This window comes from Hylobates moloch, unplaced genomic scaffold, assembly GCF_009828535.3.
Source record: "Hylobates moloch isolate HMO894 unplaced genomic scaffold, HMol_V3 SCAFFOLD_2, whole genome shotgun sequence".
Lineage (NCBI taxonomy): Eukaryota > Metazoa > Chordata > Mammalia > Primates > Hylobatidae > Hylobates > Hylobates moloch.
Window position 1 is genome coordinate 140,458,611 of NW_026652277.1, and position 8,973 is coordinate 140,467,583.

General features: G+C 37.4%; 1 long non-coding RNA gene across 1 annotated transcript; it reads left to right on the top strand.

Annotated features, from left to right (window-relative positions):
• The first annotated feature begins 286 nt into the window (after positions 1–286).
• On the top strand, positions 287–7,097 carry LOC116471589 (uncharacterized). The gene is made up of 3 exons (XR_004248828.2): positions 287–596; positions 3,995–4,497; positions 4,996–7,097. It is a non-coding gene; the product is annotated as an uncharacterized LOC116471589 (long non-coding RNA).
• The last annotated feature ends 1,876 nt before the right edge of the window (positions 7,098–8,973 follow it).

Consider the following 8,973-nt stretch of genomic DNA (forward strand, 5'->3'; position numbering starts at 1 on the left):
TACAGATGAAGAAAATAGATTCAGAGAGTATCTTTGAGAGTTCACACAAGAAAGTGCAACAGTGACTTAGGACAGGGCTCTCAGAGTTTGGATGTGCACAGCCTCTCTTGAACCAAAAGTCCCCTCTTCCCCAAACCAGCTCATCCATGAGCGTATTAGATTTGTCTGAATTTACTCAAAATTCTTAGGGAAATTTAAAAGTTGTATAAGAAGAACAACATATGAGCCAACGTGACCCCTGATATCTCAAAACAGCAATTTTATTTATTTATTGGGCTTTATTCTTTCATTAACTCATATTTTACCTCATTCCAGAAATGATTTTATATGGCAAGCTGTTGGTATTGTAGTCATTTAATTTGCCATTAACTTGTAGGGCCCTGAAGGAGTGCAGAGTTGGTGAGAAGCCTGGGGTTCTTCGGGGTGGGAAGTAGTAGCTGGAAGAGAGGCAGAGAAGAAAGGCTCCCCATCCTTGACTCAGCTCACACTCAGCTTGGGGCTAACCATGGTTGTGAAGAGGGCATACGGACATTCTGAGACAGAAACTGCATCTGGCACGAACTAACCATGAACATTTTTAGAGAAGGGCCACATAGGTAAGTGAAATCATCTCATTTGTTCCTCAGCGATAAATTTCAGAGGCTGAATTATTTTTGGCAATGTTGATGGCAGAGAAGCGTCCGAAGTGCCAGATGGGTGGCTACAGAGACCTCAGGGAACCATAAGAAAGCCAGAAATCTGAAAATAAAAAAATAAAAAAAATTACCTAATCTTAGAGTCTGTGGAATTGACTCTGGAATTGAGCTCTCATAGTGCTTTAGGCATACCAGATATTCAAATACTCCTGTTTTATAACGTATTCGTCACCTAAATTGAATTTCCATTACTGGAAGAGATTTGCTTTTTTACATATTGCCTTTCTTTGATGTAAAATTGTGGAGAATAATAGGAGAAAAAGCATGGGGCTATCGTCAATAAATGTGGATTTGCTTCCAGGGTTTTGACCTAAATTTGACCTGTATTGACTACGTGCCTTTGGGTAAATTATTTTCACCCTAGGCAGTCTTTCTTATCTGAGAGAATTATTCAAAACTGACACTAGGTGGTGCTCTACTCCCACTGGCTCTACAAAAAATTTAGTCGAGGCATCCCTGAGGTTTCCAGTTTGTTTTACCAATTCTGCTACGTGTTGGTCAGGATTACTGCAAAAACAAAATGGCAACCAAAACTACAGTATTTCAAACACAATGTTTTCAAGAGACACAAGAAAAATAAAATTACAACAGTGTGCTATTCTGTGGCTACCGATTTTTTAGGATACCCTATGTTCTTAGGTATCAAAAGGTGTTCTAATATAGCTTAAAAATATACTTCTCCCAAAGGAAAAATAAATCATTACGTTAAAAAGATACCTACACCAGTATATTTGTCATAACACTATTCATATTAGCAAAAATGTGGAATCAGCCTGTGTCTATCAACAGATGATTGAATAAAGCAAATATAGTACAATACAATGGAATACTGCTTAGCCCTAAAAAGAATAAAATCATATCTTTTGCAGCAACATGAATGGAACTAGAGGCCATCAGAAAGTTTCTGAGTTATTTTACTTAAGTACAACATGTTCTCACTCATAAGTGGGAACTAAATAATGCATACATACAGACATAGAGAGTGGAATTGTAGACATTGGAGACTTGGAAGGGGGTGGGAGTGAGATGAGAAATTACCTATTGGGTACAATGTACACTATTCAGGCGACGGCTACGCTGAAAGCCCAGACTTCACCACTAGGCAATATATTCATGTAACAAGATGATACATAACCCCTAAATCTATAAAAATAAAAAACTACACTTCTTAGGAATATATGGGGGGCAAGGGGAGGAATAGCTTTAGGACAAATACCTAATACATGTGGGGCTTAAAGCCTAGATGATGGGTTGATGGGTGCAGCAAATCATCATGGCACATGTATACCTATGTAACAAACCTTCACTTTCTGCACATGTATCCCAGAACTGAAAGTATAATAAAATAAAAGCTAAAAATAAATAAATAAATAAATATAAAGAATATAAAGTCTATCACTTTTTATGATGTGTAACAAAGAGTTCCTTTTTCTGTGTAACAGGGTCATCTGGATCTTCTTTAAAAAAATTTAAAATAGCAATACACAAACGTTTTATTCATTAAAATCAAATTACAAACAATCCTGAGTTCTCTACAAGCTTCAATTCAAAATAGACCTTTGATGTCTTTCAAGTTTAAAGCACTGTTTTCAGTTGTGACTTTTAGACTTGGAAGAGCCCCTGGCAGTTTGAACTCAAGTAAATGCATAAATGCTATGTGAATGTGTGGTTTTATTCTTGATTTAATTCAAAATATCATCTTATTGCTTAATAGTTCCCCTTCCAATTAGAAGAAAGATTGGTGTCTCCTAAGTGGAGGAATTGGGGTTAACAAGATGATTATTCCTGGTTTTCCAAGAGCAGGAAGAAAAATAGAATGTTTTCCACAAATCCCACTGTTTGTTATGTGGGAAAGTTGAATGCACAAAGGGGACGCTGGCCAGGTAGTCTTGGTGAGGTTCTATTGGGGTGAGAGATTCTGAGCACAGCTTCTGAAATCTCTGGAGTGCTTTCGCTCTACAAGAAGATGTACGTTCAGTGACAGGCCCACATGTGGGTAGTTAACAAGGGGAAGGAACAGATAGTATATAACTAACCCTTAGTATGTATTAAAACTGTTGTCAGTGCTTTACGAGATTATTTAACTATCACAATAGGCCAACATATGAGAAAATAGGCCCAGAGAGGTACTGTCCCAAGCTCACATGAGTAAATGGTAAAGCCAAGCTTCAAACCAAAGCAAGTTTGTTCCAGAATCCATGCTTTTAATCACTAATCTACATCATCTCCCCAAATGAGAGCAAACACACAGTGATACTGTTCTAAGTGCTTTATCCATATTAACTCTTTTAATTTTCACAACAACCTCACGACACAGGGTTTATTCTTGGTCTCCTTTCACAGCTGAGGAAACTGAAGCACAGATTAGTTAAAAGGTTAAGATGATAATTAACGCTGAGGGTGTGCTTAAAGACAAGACTGCCTCTTAAAGTCGTTTGAAGGGCACTCAGCAGGTGCAGAATTGAGCTCTGATCTCCACCACCTTCTTTTTTCCCTGGGGTTCCTCTTACTTGGGTAGATCTATGCTGCACAGCCTCCGAAGGCTTTGGTCTAAGCATAGGGATAATTTTGGTTCCTGGTGCCTCTTGTCATAGTTGGGATTAAAAAAAGACACTAAATATAGAGGAAGAACAGGACACACTTCCTCTGCACTGAGCTCTACACCTTGAAAGAGTGCTGCTTTAGCAACAAAGTTCTGAGGCAACTTCACAGACACCTCCTGCTCCCTAGCACCAGCCTGCCCTCCATGGGCGCCATCTTCCTAAGTCTTCCCTTTTAACACCACAGTCAAGAAGGGCTTGGGTCTCCTCCCCAGGTGCTTGTCGCCTCTGGTAATTAACGAAATGAATCATTTCACTCTTCTGATGAAAACATCTGTTTCCCTATAGCAATGGATGTTTAGGTGGTTGGCCAGGAGGGGGAATGTGTAGACCCAAGGAGATACCTTATTAGTTACTTTACCTATTAGCAGAAAATGAGGTCCGGTGGCTGGATGATTGTGTCACCAAGAATGACAGAAAATCCAAAAGAAAAAGAAAGAGTGGTTCTCTTCCATTCACACGTTCTTTTTAATACAAGTGTTCCTTTATTTCTCAGAACTTCAGTTTTCTTATATGCAAAATGAATATTGAAAAGTCCTCTAAATTCTAGCTAATTCTGACAGTCCCTGAATTTTGGACTCATTTTAAGAGAAATTTTGAGACAGTAAAATGGATTATCAGTAATAATATATGTATTTTAACTTGCAACTAAATTAATATTTCCTTTTTAAATTTGTTTTCTATTTTTTCTGTGTTTAGTTTTCAAGCTGAAAGAAAACAGGCTGTATTATGCATACAGTACCTACAATTGCACATTCAACAACTGAGTTATAACATTTCTCAGTATTAATTGAAGAAACGATCAGAATCCCTATAGAAAGTAATGCTGTGTTCATTTACTCAATTACTTTGATGAATGCCTTCCTGAAGCTGTCCTCACTCCCCCTCATTGCTTCTCCAAGGTATGGAAATAGGCAGCCCCATGCTGCCACATGTCTGACTATGTTACATGTATGTTATACCATGTTATCCTGGGTAATGAGTCATCCTATCTGACTGGCTGGGAACCATAAAGTGTTATCCTTTTCTTAAGATTTTTGCCCCTTGAAATAATCGTCTTGTTTCTCCTCACACCAATGAGTCCCTATTCTTAGATGCTTCTGGAGTTTCCATATTTGAGTTCTTCTGGCAATGATGGCCAGAGAGAAAGGAGAGGAAGGAACCCACCAGTAGCTGTCTTCCTGCAGCCTGTCTGAGTACAGGTATGTACAACGAGGATGGGGGACATGGTGCATGGAAACACATGATGAGCGTGAGCCATGCCAAGCAGGGGCCTGAGTGAGGGCCACTTACAGGTGTGGTCACAGAGGGAAGACGGACTTGGGTCCAGAAAGACGGGACAGAGAGATGGGCAGGAAAAGGGAGAGTACTTCACATGAGAAGAAGCTGAGAGATGGCAGAAGTGCACACGGGTATTTTGAGAGAAGCGGGCTGGGGTGGCTGGCACTGAGGCGCAGAGAGAAAGTGGTGGGAGACAAGAAAAACAGGATTGGAAATGAGGCTCACAGTAGATTCTAGAGATCCAGGAATGGCAGGCTAAAGCACCTGGGCTTTATCCTGCAGGTAACAGGGAAGCTTAAAAGGCTGTGTGTGTGTGTGTGTGTGTGTGTGTATGTGGTAAACAAACGGGATGAGTGCTATCAAACCTTGGTATTTTTCTTAAGTTATATAAAATAAATTATTTTCTATTTTATTCTTAGCCAGTAAACGGGATGGAGTGGCAACTGACAAAAACTAGCCTACTCTGTCAAAAAGATCTCCACATCAGAGAACAAGACCTGGAAACTGTAAGAAGCCTGGATCCACACAAATGACTGCTTAGCATTCAAATACTCCCCTCCCAGAACACTTGATGTGTTTCTTGCATATCTGACTTACTTTGCTGGCCATCTACAGACAAAAGCAATCTCTCCCCACATGAAAATTTCTCTGGCCCTTTCTCTTTGTTTGTTTTTGGTGTTGTTTGAGAAACAGCATTTCAAATTCCCTCAGCCTTCCAAGAAAGCAGGCAGATGTGTAAATTAGATTCCGAAGCACTAAGACTTCTGCATCTTAATAAGCTGGGACACAACCATGCCCTGGAAGCAAAAGTGAATAGAATTTCCACATTCACGAAGGGTCTACTGTTGATTTTCTAAAAAGGAACAAAACAGTAACCAGATGGTAGTTGACAGGGCAACTTTAAAGACAAGTATTTGTTTTGATCTCATTCCTAAGGGAAAGAAAGTTAGATCATTAATAGCAGGAAAGAACAGGAGAGAAAGGCGAGAGGAGAAGAAATATCAAAGATAATGTATAAAGAGAAATGTGAGGAGAAACGGGTATTGGAAAATAAGGGGAAAAATTAGCCGGTTCTAGGAAAATAGAAAATGGGATGAAACGAAATATAACTGCACATTTTTCACTAAATGGTTGCCTAGGAAACAACTAGGAGTGTTTCTCCCTGTACTGAATAATTGTTGAGAAACACACTGGACTTAGGGTCTCTTGGCTTTATTGTGTCAACTGGGAGACTTATGTGTCAGCCATAGTAGTCATGAGCACCATACTTTCTGTATCATGCTTCTAACAACAGAAGTAGTCAGTTTCAACGATTTTGGAGGGTAATAGCAGAGGAATTGTAAGATTGAAACCTACAAACACAGGCAGGGTGAGACTTGAAAATCTGATTAGTCTAGGATGACACATTAGTATGTGTAACACTAAGCAACAAACCATGGAAAAGTCAATTAGAAAAGCAGCTGAAGGCCCATTTGGCAATGTGAGATCATCTTTACAGTTTGCCCGGTATCTGCTGAAAACCAGTTTTCCATCTGAAGAGTTTGGTGCACTTAAAGTCATATAGTGTGGAGGCAAAGTTTCACATTACAAAGCAGTTCTTTATCTTCCATTAGCATACAGCCTGTATGGATCTTATTATCACCGTTTTCCTTTTAATCTAATAATTATAAAGAACAAAAAGCATTAAAAAATGCTTTGCTGCTCCCATTTGAATTTGTCTTTCCTATAGTTTAGTGAATTTTGCAGAAAATGTTTATATACATTGTCTTAAATAAGCCCATCTCTATAAAGTTGTCCCTCCTCTATTGGGCTGAATTCTCAGCGTGTGCGTGCATGCGGGCACGCATACGTGTGCGTGTGTTTGTGTACACATGCGCATACATGTGCACTTAGAGAATTGTGAGAGGGGTAGGGGAAACAGGTGTGGGAGGGATTGTTTTTCATAATGACTCATACTATCCTTTTCCTAAACAAAAGCAGGAGTTAAGAATGTGAGAACATTTGCTGTTGGTTGGAAATAGACCATGGTTATTTCATCTTATTTTCTTCTTCACATCAACATAAAGAAGCTTTCTATAAATTTGTAAGGTCATACATATCCTATCCTGTGAGACAGAGTGAATCCTAAATTGTAAATATTTTTATTTAGAGACAAATTGGAAAGGCATAACAAAACAAATAAGAAATTATCTCGGGCTCCTGACAAATGTTTGAATTGTATCCTTGGAATTCATTTTGTCAAACATTTACTCATCCTTGTATTGGTATTGCCTTGTCACTTTCATTTATTACAGAAAAAAATAAAATCTCAGTTCATAACAGGACCAGCAGCAAAGCAAACGTGACATTCAACCCTCGGCCATCTGTCTGGATTTAGGTCAAGATTGTTTCCAAAACTGGAATGAGGCAGAGAAAGCCAATAAAATCTTGATGGGTTTTTATTTTGGTTGTATTTATGTGTTTTCTTGGTTTTAAAAAAAAATACTGGGGAAAATAATGGTCAGGTATAATATGTACCATATCTCTGCATATTTCACAACATTTAGACATAGTTTATGTAAGTATATATTCTTTCTTCTAGATCTTATGTTTTAGTGAGGAAGACAGCTACATATCTTAATTCTAAGTAAATCTCACAAATAAGCAAAAAAATTAATTCAAGAATACTGATTATAATAAAACAAATAATTGCAGAAGTTCCAATGAAAATTTGATATTACAATGTTAGTATAGCATATATCTTACCTACTGCCTCTCAAGCTATACTCAGAGATTAGCAATTAGCTGAGTGTATGTCCCTAACTCTCCTCAAATATATGAAAAAATTGGCCCAGAGATTTTTAAAAATTCTGTTCTGAAAAAAAGTCCATAGATTTTTCTATTTAAAAATTCCTTATATAAAAATTAAGAAAAGATAAAACTTGGGGACATATTTATAATTACATAGATAATATAAATGAATACAAATAAAACAATAAGAAAAGTATTAGTATTCTAATTTTAAAATAAAAGACAATTCCAGAAAGAAGTTCACAAAGGAGAAAAAACATGTTTAAAAAATAATAAAAGTGCAAACATATACAAGTTGTTTCTGTTTTGTTTTTTAAACTATTGCATTAGCCAAAATGAACCAACAGTGCAGTGGTTAAGAAGATGAACTCTGGAGACAGACAAACCTGACTGGCATTGCTGTTCAACTTTTATAGGTTGTGGAGCCTAGGGCAAGTCTCCATTTTCCTACTAAAAATTGGAAATAACAAAAGCACCTATCTCATAGTGTGATGAACGAAGATTTAAATGAGATGACTGTAATGTGCTTAGCACAGTGCCTACCATATATTAAGAGACTGATTTTAATGAATTATTGTCATTCAAGCAAGTGGAAATGTAAAATGGTACAGATATTTTAATAAGGATCTGGAAAATGTATTGATGAAATATTAAGTTGTCTTTAACATGCTTCAAATAGTTTTTAATAACAGAAAAATGGACCTAGCAATCACAGTTTGGGAAGCACAATGAATTAAATGTTCTTATATTTTCACTTAGCCAAGGCTGTCAACTTTTTTTTTTTTTTTTTTAGACGGAGTCTTGCTCTGTTGCCAGGCCAGAGTGCAGTGGCCCAATCGTGGCTCACTGCAACCTCTGCCTCCCAGGTTCAAGCAATTCTCCTGCCTCAGCCTCCCAGGTAGCTAGGAGTACAGGTGTGCGCCACCACACCCAGCTAATTTTTTGTATTTTTAGTACAGATGGGGTTCCACCATGTTGGCCAGGATGGTCTGAAACTCTTGACCTCATGATCTGCCCGCCTTGGCCTCCCAAAGTGCTGGGATTACATGCGTGAGCCGCCCAGCCGGCTGTCAATGTTTAAGCTCTTTTGACTCAATATCTTATTCTATGAGAATATGTGTATGTATAAGCAAAACAGCAACAACAAAAAAAACACTAAACAATTAAAACTCATCAAAGTCTGGCAGAGGAGATGTTTTATTACTGCTGTAGAGTAAATTCTGTACCTAACTTTAAAAGTTTGAAAATGAGATTCTGTATATGGAAGTTAAGAAATTTATTTCACATATATTCTCTGGAGGTATATTAATTTTTAAACAACTTTTGGTAATGTCCACAGGTCTCCAAAATTTCAATTTTATATTTTTAAAAACTTAGTATCTGCAAGTTTATACTTAAATTCAGTAAACTTCTTGATTTGTAAATATACTGACATTTTCTACTAGTCAGATAACTGAATGATTCAACCATATTGTTCACTTTTTATGTGTTATGATATTATAGAACTATGAAGTTATCACCAGTTTAGATTACAAGATTCTTCAAAGAGCCTTATAGTTTGCTTAATATATTTACAATACATCTCTAGCTACTGATAGGCTACTTAA